The sequence below is a fragment of the Cyprinus carpio genome, chromosome A18 (genome assembly GCF_018340385.1).
Source record: "Cyprinus carpio isolate SPL01 chromosome A18, ASM1834038v1, whole genome shotgun sequence".
In the NCBI taxonomy this organism is placed as follows: Eukaryota; Metazoa; Chordata; class Actinopteri; order Cypriniformes; family Cyprinidae; genus Cyprinus; species Cyprinus carpio.
Genome location: NC_056589.1, coordinates 13,152,505 through 13,172,527, shown reverse-complemented (window position 1 = coordinate 13,172,527; position 20,023 = coordinate 13,152,505).

Below are 20,023 nucleotides of genomic sequence, written 5' to 3'. Positions count from 1 at the left end.
ATAATACTGCCTTATTTGTATATTTATTGTACATTTGTAACATATTATTTGTGTATTTATTGTTGATTTGTTTGTTTATTGAATTTATAGTTTTATGGTAACTGAATTCTTTTTTTATTTACCTATGATGTGCAATGACAATAAAGTTGAATCTAATCTAATCTAATCTAATCTAATCTAATATCCTTACATGTGCAGGGAAATGTAACATGCTGTAGGTATTCTGGCAGTTTACGGGAAAGATTTGCTTTATTAAAGTCCCTGACAATGATTAAAACAGAGTCGTGGTGTTGTTGCTCTTACCCTGTGATCTGATCAGCTTTTTTTACAAGTTTTTGCAAATCCAGGCTCATGTGTGCTTGCGGAGGAATGTAAACACTCATGAGAATGAACAAGTGAAACTCCCGTGGCGAGAAGAACAGTTTACAGTTAATGAAGAGCACTTCTAGATCGGGACAGCGCATCTTCTTTAACACAGTTACATCTTTACATCACCTTTCATTAACGTAAAAGCATGTCCTGCCGTGGCGCAATTTCTCCGTTGATTCTGTGTCGCGAAAGCTCAGCAGATGTAGCGCACTGTCCGGTATGGCGCCATTCAGCCAGGTTTCCGTGAAACACAGAGCAGCAGAGTGTGAGAAATTCTTATTTGTCCGGAAGAGCAGAAGTTCGTCCATTTTGTTGGGTAGAGAGAGGATATTTGCCAGATGGATGCTAGGCAATGGCATTCAATATCCGCGCTTTCTGAGCTTCACAAAGCGAATCAACTTGCTTCCCCCGTCTGCACGTCCTGAAGCATTTGATCAGCAGTTATAAATGCTTCAGTTTACTCCAAACGCGCCGTCTACCTTTCTCTGGGCAATGAGCGATGCCCATTCGCGAATGATTCATTCTTTTGAGTCAATTCTATTTAAAGGCTTGATCAAACCAGTTGGCTAACCAGTGAATTGGTTCGTGAATCAGTTTGAATGATTCGTTCAGTTCCTTGCTGAGCGTGCTGAGCGTCTGAAGCGGCTCTCACTCAGAGTTGTAACAGAAAGTTCAAGAACATCAAGAGCGTTGAAGACGTGGCTTTGTATCTGCACTGAATTGAAAGCAAATATGCAAAGGCTATTGTTTGCTTGCTATGAAGATCTTCATTAGATGAACACCGCGTGTGCTGCCTACGGTACACAGGCACGTGCCCCCTCAGATTTTTGAGCCAAGTGGATTTTGAATGCAGCTTCCAAAAGACAAAAAAATAGCTGATATTTTCTATATTTGATACAATCACACCGGTGTGAGAACGTTCAGCGAGTCATATCATCAGCTACTAAATTCAGATCTGCGTTCGCTGGCTGGCGCCGAGCCAGAGACAGAGGCGTTTTTACAGCACTGCGCATTCTAACCAATCACACAAGATTCTGTTGAGTTTAAGAATGCAGTGACCAATCAGAGGAGTTCCGATGAGTCATCGCAAAAATAGCCAGTGCTTCCTTAACTCGCTCGCTGACTGAATACCTATTTCTGGCTAATTCTCTCGTCAGAAACAACAAAGTGCAGATGTGTGTACGAATCTATTAATAAGATATTGATTTCACAGTGTTAACAGTTTCAGTGATTTTAATGGGAGTTTTTGAGAGTGATTGAACTCTAGACTGTCAGTGAAAATGTTCTTGGATAATGTAAATGTTCTTTGCTCTCTTTCTGTACAATAAAAGATTAGTAGCCTAACTTTTTATATCACATTAACTTTCCATGTTATATTCACATTTAATATAAAGATATGAAATATAAAAATATGTTAGGCATGACACCCATATCTGTTACTTAAGTAAACAGACAGGTTTTTATGCATGGTTAATAGATTACATTATTAGGCTACTTTGACCATCACATATTATCTAACATAATCTATGAAGGTGAGAATCGAGATATTTCATGATATAGTTCATAAGTCTGGGAATGTTTCTAATAAAAATGAAAAAAATAAATAATGCTTAATAATAATTTGCCAATATGCTGTTGTGGCTGCTGTGTGTCACATGATGACCCATCAAAAATAATGAGTTCATGACTCCCCTGCTTATGCATTAAATAAAATATTATTTTTACATTTAATAAGCTGTCACCGAGTATGAAATAAATACTCTCCAAACCAACGTTAACTCTGTTCCAGGAGGAATGCCTTTGCCTAGACACAATTAACATTGATAATTCCACAATATTTACGCTTGCAGAAATATACATATGTTTACATTTTGCAGAACAGACAGTCATGTGAGGAGTTTTCACTCTTCTCCCTGTCAGAGATTATTTATACATAATACATACTTTAAAATATAATTTATTTCAGTGATGCAAATCAGAATTTTCATCAGCTGTTACTCCAGTTTTCAGTGTCATGATCCTTCAAAAAATTATTTTTTACCAGTGCTGGAAACAGTTTTGCTGCTTAATATTTTTTGGAACCTGTGACAGTTTGTTTAGGATTCTTTGATGAATAGAAAGCTAAAGAAAACATCACTGATAGTAAATGTGACACTGAAGACTGGAGTAAAGGCTGATGAATATGATATATATATATATATATATATATATATTACATAAATTGTATCTATATATCTCAATAAAAATAGACTATAGATATTCAGTTTATGACCCAAAGTAACTAGTAACTAACTACTTGAATAGTTTATCCGATACTTTTTTATTCTTACTCAAGTAACTATTCAGACTAGTACTTTTACTTTTACTTGAGTAAATATCTCTATAAGTACTATTACTTTTACTTGAGTACAGTTTTTGAGTACTCTACCCACCTCTGGCGCTGCTGCTCCACCAACTACAACCTTCAGCAAAAAAGATCTAAATAATCGAAAACTGGTAAGAGATTTTGTGGTGTGTTCTGCCGAATGTTCAACAGTTTCATCCCTGGTGGAATTGATCATGTCTGAAAAACATGAGTATGTAAAACACTAACAAAAACACTAAAACAACTGGAGAGCGAAGCACCGTGGCTGCCATGTGCGGTGCAATAGTGGAATATATGATAAAATATATTATAAAATATATAAGTAAAACACTAAATAACGGCGAGTGGAAGAACACACTGTCAAGCAATACACACGTCTCACAGCACATATCATGTGCAATGAAGCAATTATGACCTATCACTGCATCGATGCAGAATCATCCACATCCACATCGCGATGCATCAATGCAATAATTAATTTCAAAACACCCCTAGCAGTGGCAGCTGGACAAATTTTCTAGGTAGGGCACCACATCCAAACATTTTAGCATACATCCCAGTATGATTTAACCCATTACAAAAGCAGAAGTAGACTTGAGGCATTTTAAATACAGATTTTTTTATGTATTTATTTATTTTACCAGTGTAAAGATTTCATAATTCACAATTCAGGTATACAGTGTGATGTTTAGAGAGCATTTTCTATACATACAGTATATAAATAACGTCAAGCTGCAATGCCAAACATGACCACACAGAGCTGCCCAAACACCACTATACCAGTCGCCTTAACCTGACTGTATATAAATTATATACAGATCCATTCAGAAATATTAAACAGAGCAAAACACAAATTTAAAAAGTAAATAAAAACATTCAGAATTTACGAATATGGTGATATGTGAGTGTTGATGCCCATATGTATATAAAACACTTGCCAGACACGAGATTATACTGAAATGTACATGTGAAAAAAGCTATCAGATAGCACACATACATGGTCTGTTTATTTGCCCATTAATAATAACCTGCGTGTCTAATAATTATGACTCCTGTATGTCACTGTAATTGTCTTTAACTCCATTACAATTGTCATCCAACAAAACTTCACTGGTTTGCTTTATTCAGCCCATACAGGCTTGTATGGGCTTCATATTTCTTATTTATAGAGTTATAGAGAGAAATATATTTGAATGGAAGTCTATGAGAACAGTCATAGAAATCACCCAAAAAAGGGTGGTACTCCACAGAACGTGACTTGATGCTGACTGGACTTTATAACCAGAGGCAGAACAAGCAGTCTAGGACAGTGACAGGTGTGATAGAAAAAAAAAATTCCCTCCCTTTCGCACTTTGGTGGTGCGTCGCCCAATCACCCTAATGAAGAAACCACCCCTGGCCCCTAGTATGTAGTCAAGCCTCTGAATGGGAATAAAATGGAATAAATGCTGCACCTGAAACCTGTCCTCACCTTGTGTATGGGAGGGCAACTGATGTTCATGGATAGGAGAAATCAAAACAAGAAACAGTCAAAATTGAATACTCACCATGACAACACCATAAGTTTTGGTGACAAAGAGTATGACTTGTGTGTTTTCAATACAGAACATGAACAAATACTGATCTATGTGCAGCAGAATTCCAGAAGGGAGGAGAGGAACAGACGACCTAAAAAAAAAAAAACCTGACACAAAGGAAGTCATTGAAAAGCCTGCAAACCTACCTGATCTGGGTGGGCACTTAGAGCCTGAGCCTGAAGAAGAGGTACTTTGGAGATGTTAAGATGCAACTGAATGAAGGTAGCCTAGAAATATCTACACATATAACACCCTTGAGTAGCCCACACTTCGACCTGTGATGTGCATGTGGTGCAGAGACTGATACAGCAGTCTGTTGTGTCTGACCCCAGCTGAGCATCGGTCACACAATACTGTAATCCTTCATGCTGATTTCATTAGTTTAAAAGTTTAATTTCAAATGATTATTTCTTTAAAGTTAGTTACAAACAGTTAAGGAGTACAACTGTGATGCAACAGTTGTAATCATTCCTTACAGCAGAAGTATAGTTCTTTCCAGCTAAAATGGCATTTACAAGATAATACAGATGCATAGTTGAAATGCCAAATGCGTATACTAAAACGTTTACATGAATGCAGTCACAATGTCACAGTTGTATAGAAGTAGAATATATTGGTTTTGCTGTTAAGCTGATTACTGGGGCCTGTTCTGTAAACATCTATCCTGCATTTTCAGTTGTGTGTGGAATGTGTCTCAAACTACCTTCGAAAATTCTTTGATTGGTCAGATTCCAGTCTGTCTCAAATGTGCTTCAGAAAGCTTTTATACATGGTATTCTCATGATCATATAACTATATGATCAACTATCTGTTGTTATTCATGCAAGCAACATCTCTTTTTTCTATTGTCATACCACCATCAAAATTGCATACATGTTTTGTGACATTAAAATATTAATAAATTAAAATTTAATTTAATTACACTCCTTCTCAAAAACCACAGAGAGAACATTTTGATTGACAGCAAGTTTCCTGCATCAGATCTACATAGCATACTCCTGGTTAAACTGTTAAAGTAATGGCTTTGCTCATTTATAGCATCTATAGAAATGTGTTTCCCCTGAAACTTGATTAGAATCAGAAGAGGTTTATTACCCAGTATGTTTACACACAAGAAATTTGACTTGACGGCAGGAACTTCCAATGTAGAAGAAAGTACAACATAGTGCAGACATACATAGGAATAACACAGTAGGGATGTAATATTACTCTAATATAAAAAAGAAAAACAAAACATTAAATAATGTACTATATATACAGAAATAGAAGTATGGGGGAAAAAAATAATAATTGTTTAGATAAATGTACAGGTATGTTATTAGTGTGCAGATATGTTATTTACAAAGTGTGCAATTTAATATAAATATGTCAGATAACTATGTTAGTTGTGATGAACATTGTATAATTATGAAGATTAATAGTTCAGGTTGAATAAAGCCTTAGGGGAAAAATTTTTTTTGTGCCTGGCTGTTCTGGTGGTCAGTGCTCTGACCAGAAGGCAGCAGTTCGAAGAGAGAGTGGGCTGGGTGTGAGGGGTCCAAGTTGATTTTTTTTTTGCCCTTTTCCTCACTCTGGAGATGTAAAGATCTTGGAGGCTGGGCAGAGGGGCACCAATGACCCTTTCAGCAGTCCTCACTGTCCGTTGTAGTCTCCTGATGTCTGATTTGGTAGCTGAACCAAACCAGACAGTTATGGATGAACACATGACAGACTCAGTGATAGCAGAGTAGAACTGTTTCAGCAGCTCCTGTGGCAGGTTGAATTTCCTCAGCTGGTGAAGGAAGTACAACCTCTGCTGCCCCTTTTTTGCAATGGAGTCTATGTGAGTGTCCCACTTCAGGTCCTGAGAGATGGTGGTGCCCAGGAACCTAAATGACTCCACTGCAGTCACAGTGCTGTTCATGATGGTGAGTTGGGGGAGTGCAGGGGGGTTTCTCCTGAAGTCCACTATCATCTCCACAGTTTTGAGAGTGTTTAGCTCCAGGTTGTTAAGACTGCACCAGACAGCCAGCTGCTCAAACTCCTGTCTGTAAGCAGACTCGTCTCCGTCCTTAATGAGGCTGATGACTAGTGTCGTCCGCGAACATCAGGAGCTTGACAGAGGGGTCCTTTGAAGTGCAGTCATTCGTGTAGAGAGAGAAGAGCATTGGGGAGAGAACACATCCCTGGGGGGGCGCCGCTGATGGTGATAGTCCTGGATGTGAGTTTGCCCATCCTCACTAACTGCTGCCTGTCTGTCAGGAAGTTGGTGATCCATTGACAGATGGAGGTGGGCACGGAGAGCTGTGTGAGTTTGTCAGAGAGAAGGTCAGGCATGATGGTATTAAAGGCTGAACTGAAGTCCACAAATCGAGGTGTTGCAGGATGTAATGCAATCCCATGTTGACTGCATCATCCACAGACCTGTTTGCTCTGTAGGCAAATGAAGAGGATAGAGCAAGGGTCCAGTGATGTCCTTCAGGTAGGCCAGGACCAGTCTCTCAAGTGACATCATGACCACAGACATGAGAGCGACATGTGTGAAATGCAGATCTGAGCGGGAGGGATAGACTATCCTTTTCAAATCTGCAAATAAAACACATTCAGATCATCAGCCAGTTGTTGATTCTCTACAGACTGTGAGAGAGGTGTCTTGTACATGGTGAAGTTCCTCAGACCAGTCCATACTGACGCTGGATTGTTTGCTGAAAGCTCTTTTCTCAGCTTTTCCGAGTATTTTTTTTTAGCCACTCTGATCACTTTTGTTAGTCTGTTCGTGGCCTGATTATACAATATTTTATCCCCACTTCTGTAAGCATCTTCTTTTGGTGTGTCGAAGTTGTTTGAGTTTGTCAGTAAACCATGTCCCTCGAGGAACCGTGGTTACATGCATAACCTTGGGGTTGCACATATCTTCACAGAAACTGATGTATGAAGTTACAGTCTCTGTGAGCTTGTCCAGATCTGTGGCTGCAGCTTCAAAAACACTCCAATCAGTGAGGTCTAAACAAGCTTGTAAATCACTCTCTGCTTCATTTAGTCCATCTTTTAACAGTGCTTAAAACCGGTTTAGCTGATTATTTCAGTTTCTGCCTGTAGGTTGGTAGAGGTGAACCAAACAGTGATCAGAGCGCCCAAAGCTGCCCGTGGGACAGAGTGATATGCATCCTTTATTGCCATGTAACAGTGATCCAATATATTACTGTCTCTGGTGGGACACGTAATGTGCTGCTTGTATTTTGGCAGTTCATGGGAGAGTTTTGATTTGTTAAAATATTCAAGAATGATTAAAATAGAGTCTGGGTACCTTTGCTCCATTTCAGTTATTTGTTCGGAGGCATGTACACATTCACGAGAATGAAAGAGGAAAACTCCCTCGGCGAGTAGAAAGGTTTACAATTTATGATGAGTGCCTCTAAGTTAGGACAGTATACCTTTTCAGCGTTGTTGCATCTGAACACCAACTTTCGTTGATGTATAAACACGATCCACCACTTCTCGTTTTCCCCGTTAACTCCACGATGCAATCCACTCTGAACAGCTGATAGCAGATGAAGCACGTTGTCTGGAATGGCTTCACTCAGCCAGATTTCAGTGAAGCACAGTGCAGCAGAGTTTGAAAAGTCCTTGTTGGTGCAGATGAAGAGAAGTAGTTCATCCGTTTTGTTAGGAAGGGACCAGACATTTGCGAGATGAACGCTTGGAAGCGCAGTCAACACAGCTGTACCTCCGACTAGAATGTCCAACAAAACGTCCGAATAATCAAAAAAAAGTAAAAAACCAATTGTCTGGGATGTGTTGCCTAATGTTAAGGAGTTCATCTCTGGTAAAACTTATAGAAGAAGAATGACAAAAAACAGAACAAACAAAAACAACAGAAGAATTGTGGAGCTCAGCATCCTGGCTGCCATTTTTGCAGCGCCACTGGATGTATGATCCAGATATATATATATATATATATATATATATATATATATATGTGTGTATGTGTGTGTGTTACACGTTGAGGTGTGTAAAGCAAAGGGCATGACAAAGGAGTATAACAAAATAGTTATTTTAATAATCCATAGGAGAGAAAGGGCACAACCAAACACAAATCCAAACAATCAAACATCAATAGCAGACAAAGGAATCGGGGAGAACATAATCAAGAAGAACAGAAACAGGTGTGGAGCTAATTAATCAAAAACCATGGAAACTAACTAGACAGGATAACGGAAACACAGAAAACTAAACCAAAACAGATCATACATGTGACAGTTCACCCCCTCCCAGAACAGCCTGTCCTTGCACCAACAAAAATAGTCCAACAGAGGAGGGAGGGTGGGGGTTCAGGAGGGGGGCGCGGAGTAGGCAAGGGGCAGGCAATGGAATGGGAGCATAGTCCATATGGCCAGGGCGGAGTGGATGGAGGGAGAAGCCAGGGAGGAGCCCAGAGCAGGAGGAGCCAGATGTAACTCCAGAGGCCAGCCAGAATAGCGGCCCACGGTGGAGTCGATGGCGGGAGGAGCCATGGTGGAGAAGGAGCCAATAAGTCCAGGGGGCCAACTGATAGAGACTGAGCCTATGGATGAGGAGCCCAGGATGGAGCAGAGAAGCCACAGAGACAGGGGTTACACCGAGGATCCAGAGGACCAAGGTAGAGCAGAAGGCTCAGATGACCAAGGTAGCGGGAGAGGACCAAGGTAGAGCGGCGGAGCCGGAGCGACTGAGGATGGAGGTGGAACCGGAGGGAAGAAGGAGCCTGACAGAGCCAGAGGGATGGAGTTACAAGGTGAAGCCAGAGGAGTGGAGTTCTGAGGTGGCGGATGGTCGACGACTGACCAAGGAAGCCCAGTGGAGCTGGTGGGATGATGGGCCATGGTGGAGATGAGGGAGGTAAGAGCCAAGTCGGAGCCGATGGGTCAAAGGACTGAGGTGGAGTCCAAGACCCGAAGGCTGGAAGCGGAAGCAGGAGATCCTCACAGCCAAAGTGGAGCTGGAAACTGGAAGTCCCGAGGCAGATCAGAGCACCCAGATGGCACTGACTGAGGGTGAGCTGAGGCTCAGATGGGCAAGGTTGGAGATGGAGCTGAGGAACTCTGGAGTCGATTAACGCGTATACGCGTTTTGGGGTATTTTCTCCTGATAACCCCGAAAAGAACTTAAATTACACTTTCAGTTTTGATCGTACAGATAAGAGCAATACATCAATCGAATCTGTAAAGGGTCTACTTTTTTTGTATACAGACATAATAACAACAAAACTTTGTGCACTTATAAAATAAAGATAACAAAGAAGGAGTGCTGTCTGCAGCCTTTGTCTGTGCTGATCTTCATTTACAAACGCGTCATTAAAATGAACTGTAACTCAGTGAATACTCAACACAGAGACATGAGAGAGATATCTATAGAAAGCCTGACATGTCTACTTTTAAACTAAACAAGTGCTGCCGAAAACAAATATTCTGTGATAAAGTAATCCATTTGAAAACAACGCGATGTCCATTTTTCACATCTCCCTTCATTATCTTCTAATGCGACCACGCCCCCACGCTGAACGCGCTTTTGAGATTATAATGTTTCACTGAAGCGCGCGGCTTGAATACGCCCACACAACAGAAGACAACGCAGCGAGATTGTTCTTCAAGTTTTTTTTTATTTTACTCTTTGCTTCGCGATGAGAGGAATAAGACATAATTCACCCCAAAAAGATGTGATGTGGTTGAGGATTTGAGATTTGGATTTCCTAAGAAAAAAGAATGAAGCACTTTATTCAGCAGAGATCATAAACATGAGTAAGTCTCTTTTTATTTATTTATATACTTGTACTAGTTTTCACATAACGTGTAAACATTTTACTAGTTATACTTTTTCCAAAGACTTTTTCCAAACTATAATTCCTGACTAAATGTATAATCAAGCGAAATATTATGAAGTTTCAATAACAATATACACTACTATACCATTCAAAAGCTTGATGTAAATAATATAAATGTACCAATAAATGTAACTGTAACAAATGTAACAATGTTCTTTCAATTTATCCCCCCTAAAAAACCTGAAAAAAATATTCTCAGCTCTTTTCAGCATTAATAATAATAATAATAATAATGATGATAATAATAACAATAAATGTTTTTTGTAGAAAATAAGATTGTTAAAAGGATTTCTGAAGGATTGTGTGACTGGAGTAATGATGCAAAAAATTCAGTTTGAAAGTCAGCTTTGATTGTTCCTAATAAACTGTTTAACTGCACTCACAAGTGAATATTAAATTATGTTGTGGGATAATTAAATATATTCTAAATAAACTACAAACATAAAATTATATACATTTATTTTGTCCTCACATTCTTTCTTGTAACTCATCCCTCTCAGTGACACAGCTGACTGAATGGCTCATTATGCAGCTCATTATGCAGGCCTTTGTCTTCTCAGGTGTGAATTCATGATAGTTGACGCCTACTCGCATATGACTTTTTACCAACAAAAAGTGTCTTAGAAAATTTAAATCAATATATTGTTTTCTGTAAGTGAGTAAACAAGATGATTTTCACATCATTTAGAAAAAAAAAAATTCTAGGCTACAAGCTCCAGTTCTCAAAAGTCCCGGGAACCAATTTTCTGTATGTGTTTTATTGCCTTATTCAAGTGATTCAACATTTTTAGTTTTTTCACTAACCACGCATAACATTTTTTTTTTCAAAAACACAATCATGTACATACATGCTGCTCACATATTATTATAGCCCAGTTTGTGCTGATTACAGTGAGATTAGACATTAGCCATTTAGATATTTATAAGAAACTGAAAAAAGCACAAATGTCAGGGCATGACAAAACTTCTCCAGGCCCCAAAAATACCCTTAGACTCCAGAGGGTTAAGAGGAAGTGGGAGAGGGAGGCTGGGAAGGAACACAGGAGGACTTGAGCTGGGCGGAACTAGTGGAGACAAATGAGATTCAGGGCTGGACGGATCCAGCGGAGACACAGGATATCTGGGAATTACCTCCCCAAACCAGTCTATTAAGTCCATTTGAAAAATGTCCATTAGTTCCTCCATATAATTCCCAGAAACCAGATGCAGCTCACCCTCAGTCGCAAGAGTGTGTGAGGGGCTTTCTTTCAAGCCTTCGATCTCCACCAGTATTCCCACGGCTCACGATGTTGCCGGCTCACACACCTGGTTAGTTCTCGAGTCCTGGTTAGTTCTCTCCAGTCCTAGCTCCAGGGCGATGATTAGCTCTGTTGCTTTGAATGGCACTGGCTCTTCAATCACGACTGGCTCGGGCTCTGCAGCTGCGGTGGGCTCTGGCATTTGCTCTGTGCAGCGGGATGACAGCTGGCTGATCTCTGGTTCGGAAGTGGGGCTGGAGATATCCTCCTCAGCAGGCCAGATGGTGAATGGAGATCCACAATTCACCAGCACCCACTCCATGAAAGCGGCGAAATCATTCTTGGGACCGTTGCGTCCATGTGGAGAGAGTCAGCACTGTGAATTTCATCTTGCAGCCAACAAGAAAACATTTGTTTATTAATAAATAATTAAAATGTCTCCTTTTTCACAATTATTGGGCTACTTCTGCCTGTGCTTTGTGGCAAACTTAATGCATGTGCTTGAGCGCGGAATATATAAGGCTCATTATGGATTATAGATGTAAATTTATTATAAACCTGCGATTAGTTGAATAATGCAACGAATAATGACAAATGAACGACTAGTAAATAGAAAAATCTTACGTGGGAGGCAGATCTATTAAATACCCTCTAGTCATCTCTTTTAAAGTTTTTAAAGCATTTTATATGCGTTTGCATAAATTCTTCTTTCAGAACGGTCTGTAATGGAGAGATGTCTTAACACTGATTTTTCCTCTGAAACACAAAAATGAAAATTGAAATAAAATTGATATTTTATGTTTTGAGAATGGCCAACCCTTCTCTGCAGATATTGTGCTTCTGGTTTGTGCATTTTAAATCACATAAAGTCTACAAAATATATAAAAACTCTTGTGTTTTTTGTCACGTCTGTAAAAAAAGCCTATAAAACAGGTTCATAAACTGATACTTTACTGATGTCTGGACTCTGTTTGGGATTTAAAAAAACTTCAATATATTGTTTATGAATAGGCTACATTCTGTGAAAATTTATATTTCACACTCTAAAAAAATATTGTATGGACGCAACAAAATAAAACGGCCGACGCTTCACTCAGGGCTCGTAGTTGTGATTGGGCTCAACCCTCCCCCGCGCGTTTGAGACACGCTGCCGAGCAGAGTATGAGTGGAGCGGAGTGATTCTGACTGGAGCAAGGAGAGGATTTTTTAAAAGTCGGAGCGTCGTGGTTTTCACTCGCTCCAGCACCACTCCATCACGAGTACAATTCATGCCAACAGCCCATAATATAACTGAATATTTAGCAATAATTCACATGATAAATATATTTAGCTATAGCTTGATAAACATAATCTCTCCGATCAGAAGATTATAATGACGGCAATAGTCGAGCGTTACAGGCTAGTTCTCAAGGAGTTTGTCTTCCTTTTACTGATTATTTTCGGGTTTAAAGCATGATTTAAACAGATACAGCACATTCACACGTAATCGAACAAATAATGCATTCCAGATAGGGATGGGCGACATCTTATCGTTTGCGATATACCGGTAAAAATTCTCCCCACGATAAAAATTAGTCTTCCCACGATAATAACGATAAAGTCTAGTTGATGACACATTTCTGTGTGCGACTGTGTGGAGTGATGTGAAGGAATGCGGACGTGAAATTGAGCAGATCCTCCTACATTCTGGAACAGGTTTGGATAACGCTGTACAGTGCGACAAAAATTGGTCTGAGCCTTGAGTAAATGTACTTCAGTAGCACGTGTGCAATACAGTTTTACATGTGTATGAGTCGTTTACAAACCTGTTGTCCAACAAAGATATTATTTATTGACGTGCTTTTTCTCCATATTAACTTCATAACAGGTTTCAAATAACTTATTTTTGAGATCAGATGTGGTTTCGTATCTCAGAATAAGGCAGAAATCATACTATTTTATAGCATTATATACAGTGATAAAGGCTATGTCGATTACCATTGCATTATAAATATACTTTATTCTTATGAAAATACCCAAATTTGCTTGAAGAACACAGACCATGTATTTTGTGCAATCGCGTGTTTATTGTCTTCAGGTTTCCTCAGTCAATATTTCTCTATCTGTTTTTTTATTCAGCTACAGCGATCACTGGATACCTCTGTCCATATCAGTGATTTCCTGGAGCATTACTTCTACTGTGCATATGTGGAGTTTCTGCGCAAGGGCGCCCTCCGGCTTCCAGTATGAAATAAATAGTCGTGTGTACTGCTCACAACACCCTATTTTTGGGTAAAACTAGGAAAGATAATACTTTTCTCTAAAAAAAACAGGATTCCCTAAATTATCGTCATTGATATCGTTATCGCAGTAAATATCAGAAATTATCGTGATACATTTTTAAGCCCATACTCGCCCATCCCTAATTTGGTTAAATTTTATTTTTCAGTGCTGCTTCATCTGTATCTGATTTTGAAATCAGTAAGAAATGCACCGATCTGTAGATAAAATAACTGACGAAAATGTACTGTTATTTTCATCACAAACTAAATTTGCACAGCAGAAAGCAGCAATTATACCTTTTAATGCTGACAATGTTATTAGTTTGGCGTTTGGTAGGAAAAAAAGTTTGCACACAATAGCGTAATCCCCTTTGAAACTCTCCTGTTATTTTATTTATTTATTTTTATAGGCTACGTTATGAACATAACATTTCAACTTTATCCACGGAGCAAGTGCGGAGCAGTGTTTCTGGTACCAATGAGCGCGGATTTTATTTTATTTTATTATTTTTTTTTAATAACTAATAAACTTTATTGCGCTATACAGTAGTCAACATTTGAAGTGGACCAAACCTTTCTTTAAAGTTGTCCTAAAAACCTGTTCTGCAAGTTTGATACCCTCATAAGACACTGTCCATATGAAAGACCAAGAGATTCACACTTTTATCTCGACCCCCACAAGCTATAGCTACAGAACTACCCCCCAACCCCCTCCAGCTGAACTGAACTCGGTCTGTTTTTTGGCTGTGAGGAACGGTGTGTTGTCATGTTACTGTTGAAACATGCCTGCACTCACAGCAGCTATACTCTTTTTATTCGTTATTTTCCCACAGCCCATATTATTATTATCACTAGACCAAAATAATAACAAATTCTCAATTGATAATTAATCATTATTTTTGAGAAAATCATTGTTATTTGTGAACGTAGGCGTTTGAGGAAAGCGGAATCCTCCATCAAATAGAAATTAAAAAATAAATAAATAAATAAATAAATAAAAAACCCTTTAGACTATTCTTAAATGTGGAGCTCATTATATTGAAGTACAAATCCAAACACCAGAAGCAACCTACACTCTCAGTGTTCTTTCATGGAAAAGTATGCATTTTATTTTTTCACAGGCTATATGGTTGAAATAATATTTTAGTTGAAATCTTTAAGTGCCACTGTTTAAAAAATGCTTTATAGGCTAACGTTTCATAGACCTTCAGTTGTTATGCTTTAAAATCCAATGGACAGACATAGGCCTATATTATTGTACATTACAAATATTTGGATCGTCCCTTATTCTGTCCCTTATTTTCTTAAAGGGTAAATACTTATTTTCTTCAAGAATAAACATTATAAATAAAGAATAAAAGAAAGAACCTCTATTAGTCCTTATTTTCCATTTCTATAGTTAATTTGCAACTCTTATGATGATGTGACTCCCCTGACAGTGGCACATTCCTCAAAAAAATAAAAAATAAAAATAAAATGTGTGCTTGTTTTCCGAAATGGAAAACGAATACAGCTCGTAAAAATATGATGAAAAAGTCATGATAACATATTATTAATTCATAGAAATAATTTAAGCAATTAAAACCTTTTTTTTTTCTTTTAAAAAAAACTTGAATTTCAATACTATTAAACTGACTTTAAAATCTTAAGGAGTTTATAAGTTGAAACGGTAAAATGTCACAGTGCATGTTAAATAGTCTAAATGAACTTGTATCTTATATAGTATCTGAAGATCTTGATTGCATGTTAGCATAAAACTAACAATATATTTTGACCTTTTTTTTTTAATGAACAATTCCTGTATATAATATGTGACAGCAACCTTTATATCAAACGTTTTGAAATCGTCCACAGCTGAGCATCGCAGGAGGCAGCTTGAGCTCGCGGAGTGAATGCGCATGCACAAGTCATTTTCGGATGCAATGGAAAAATAAAGCTGGATAAAATTATAGCTACACGAAACTTGTAAATAGTTAACAACATAGCCTAGATTAGGCCCATACTCTGTTCCTAAGTATATAATGTAAATTTGTTAACCCACAATAACACATTTTAACCGATTAAGCGCCTGTTTTCATTTGCTGCATGTTTTTTTTTTTTTTAAACATGCTAAAAAATAAATTAAGTTTGTGAGATTTGCATTTTATTACATTCAGAAATAATAATGGCAGGCCTAATAATGCTATAGCCTAATGTACCAACAGTATATTTTTAGTTCCCTTCACTTTACAACAAATCCTTTAAATTCAACAAATTTATCAGAACAGAACAAGAATTACAAATATATAATTCTAATGGATAAATATAATTGCAGTATATAATAATATAGGCTTATAAACAAAACAAAAATAATAATTAAAAATAATTTAAAGCGATACATAAGGTTGGGCTTATCTCTCTCATTCGGGACAAATCCAAACATGTTGCCCATTTGAAGCTAAACTCTTATTCATTGGGTAAAATAGGCTTTGGATTTCACACGTGTTTCAGTATCGATGAAAAAAAAAAAATCATAATGAGCAAAAATATGCCAAAGTGGACCACTGCTGGCGCCACATGGCTCGTGAATGACTGCTGTTTCCTAGGAATATGTGCGCGAGGTACCAGCACGATCAAATTCACAATTCACAATTTTTGGTCACACAGTAAAGGCATAATTCAAAAATGCAAAGTGTTAGCAGTTTGAAAAATCAAGAATAATAACAGAGTGAATAAGAATTATTTGTAAATGGTGGACCGTTCTCATTTCGCTCTGCAAATGAAACCTGCAGATAATTTTTTTTTTAACCAAGAATGAACCGAAATGAAAACATTTAGCTTTTAATCCGTGTATATATATAATGTAATGACTGTTTAATAACAATAGCATGCATAAGAGCCTTTGTGTAAAGGTCTTTCTTAAATTTTTTGATGAGTAGACTGTAGCCTAAGACTATCCTATTTTTTAATGGCTTTTAAGGATGTTATAATGTATATTATAATGTTATTGTTGTTTTACGTCTTTCTTTCATTTTACAATTCAGTTCGCAATCCGTCCCTTTGCGCCACCTGGAGGTAGTTTCGCGAATGATTTTAACACGCGACTGACTTGCAGTTAACGCCGCAGCCCTGCGATGCCGGTACGCGCGGCGGTATTACCCATTTTGGTTGTCAACCTACTGTATATATATATATATATATATATATATATATATATATATATATATATATATATATGAAGAGTTTGGTTCCAAAATGCAATAAGTCCATTTTGAATAATTTTCAAAGATTTATTATAAAATTTTGTTATTTTTTTTCCTCAAAATGCAATAAATCCATGATAGTTTTTTTTTCTTTCTTTTTTTTTTTTCAAAATGCAATAAATCCATTGAATCAATATGAAAGTTATTTTTCATATTGAAACTGTTGAAAATACACAACATAGTAAGTTGATCCACATATGACAGCCTCTGAACTTGGTCAATACTAATCTTATATACAGGCACTGGACTAAAAATACATTCATCAGTCATAGCTTCCAAAATGAATTCAACTGGTCATCTTGTTAATGCTATAAATTAATTACAGCAATAAAATGAAATTTCATCATGAACAAGAACATGAACAACAATATCACTTTAGACCACAGACATTCCAAAATGACATTTCCCTTACATTCAACTTCCAAAAGTGCATTCATATTTCATCATGTTACATTCATTTAGTTGACTAGTGCTATGTGCTGTATTAACAAAAACATAATGACATTAATAAAAACAGGAACACTGACAAACTACGCAATATCGCGTTCATAATCGAATACGATTCATCTAATGGACGCGATATAGCGTAGCTTGTCAGTGATCTACGGCTTTGTGTATTAAATGCAAATCTCTTGGCAGGTCTTCCAGCCAGTTCTATCAAGCCTTTACAATTAATCCAAAACGCGGCAGCAAGATTAATTTTTAATGAACCGAAAAGAATACACGTCACACCTCTATTTATCAATTTGCACTGGCTACCAATAGCTGCTCGCATAAAATTCAAGGCATTGATGTTTGCATACAAAACCACCACTGGCTCTGCACCCCTTTACCTAAATTCATTACTTCAGACTTATGTGCCCGCTAGAAGCTTGCATTCTGCAAGTGAACATCGCTTGATTGTGCCATCCCAAAGAAGCACAAAGTCACTTTTACGGACTTTTAAATTAAATGTTCCCTCCTGGTGGAATGACCTGCCCAACTCAATCCGAGCAGCTGAGTCCTTAACCATCTTCAAGAATCGGCTTAAAACACATCTCTTCCATCTTTATTTGACCCTCTAACTTTTTCACTCACTATTCTAATTCTATTAAAAAAAAAAAAATGTAACTACCTTTCTAATCTTTTTGTATCCTATCTATTTTTCTTTTCATTTATTATACAATTATAAAAAAAGACCTCTATCACTAGCTTGCTCTATTCTTTTTCTGTTCTATCTGTTTTCTTTTTATTTATTATATTATTTAAAAGCCCTTGCTACATATACTGTGTTTAGGCTAACTGAGACTTGTTATAACACTTATATTTCATTGCTCTTTTGTTGTTTTTGATTGCTTCCATTGTCCTCATTTGTAAGTCGCTTTGGATAAAAGCGTCTGCTAAATGACTAAATGTAAATGTAAATGTAATGTAAATGCATCTGAATAATTTCCATCTGAAAGCATGTGATAGAGATTTACCAGTACTATTAATCACAGAACTGGCTTTACTGATGAGATGCGCATGACAATCACATGCGATTTATCGTGCAGCCCTTGTTTTTTGATCACAAAGTACAAAGTAGATGAGGAAAACTAGGATGCCGGGTGTATTCAAAGCGCCACCATTACTGTCTAGAGTGTATGGAATGGTGCCCTGTGATTGGTTGAGAGGATATATCACATTCTGCAAAAAAGGGAGACAGGCGTTTGTTGTCGTTTGGAAAAAAAGGGAGAAAACATGATCTAATAATTCTGCGAATATTGCATTTTGTGGCATATTTCCCCGTAAAAATACATTTTAACCCATTTAATCCCATTTGTTTTCCGAGACATGAAAATATACAAATTATGTGTCATTAGTAATACCATAATAATAATTATTATTATTATTGCTGTTGTTGTTAATATTAATAATTGATTTTTTTTTATTAATTTTTTTATGGAAAAGTGTGTGACAAATTGTGTTTTATGGTCAGTCAAAATTGTGACTGGTGGGATAATGTGTATACTTAATTAACATATTTCTGCACTCATCAACATTTTTATTTATCCCAGTCCAGTTATTAACTGTTTCCCCACCATTGACGAGTTATCTCATCTTTTAGAACACAATGCTTTCCTGCCAAAGACGAGTTTTTATGGCTTTTCATGTTTTCACTGTTATACACTCGGGGCACTATTACACATCTTCTGAACAAGTAAAAAAACATCCAGAACAAAAACACACGTGAACAGGATGGAGAAACGAGCGATCTCTTATCTAAACAGATGCATATTAAAAATAATGTGATCATCAGCAATAGACAGCATATTAATGAAAACTGCATAATGTTATGGAGTAAAATGTTGATCCAGGAAGAGGTATATGTCTGTGCAAGCTTTGGAGGTGTTGATGGAAGCGATTTACTGGATTTATGCTTTGATAATTGTACTGAATATTATCCAGATGTAGTTTTTGATAAAAATGTGATTTTCTCACCTTTTTGCTCAAATCTAACTATAGTTGGTATTTATAGTATACTAACTACATTATAAAACTATACATATTTTTATGAAACCTACCTATATTCAAGAGTTGATAAAAAAGAATGCTTTAAGATAGAATAAAACTTAAAAGTAGAGGATCAGATCTTTTTTTGTCTATTGTATATTCAAATATTCATACAGCAAAATATACTGGAGGCCATCAAATTTTAGTAAATATCATAAAAATCACTGGCGGTGGCTGGCAACTTTTTTTCAAAAATGCTTATGGGGAAAGAGTTAACACATTTTAAAATATGTTTAATCACATTTTAGGGTTACTATTATACATAAAACCCTTATAAAATACTAATAGGAATACTGAGATAAAAATAGAAACATCAGTGTATTTCAAAAATTGTTACTTTATTGTAGCATAAATTATAACATTGTTCTAACATATTTATAACATTTTACATTTTAATTTAGTGCAATATTCACTGTAACTATGCCATTGTAACATTTTAGTGCACAAGTCCTCAACTTTGGATGTCAAGATCCACTTTCCTGCAGAGATTAGCTCCAACCATGAATAAACACACCTACCTGCTACTTCATAGTAATTGTAAGGGCCAATCTGGGCACATCATGTACAAATGAAGTCAGGCTATCACGTGGCGAGCCATTT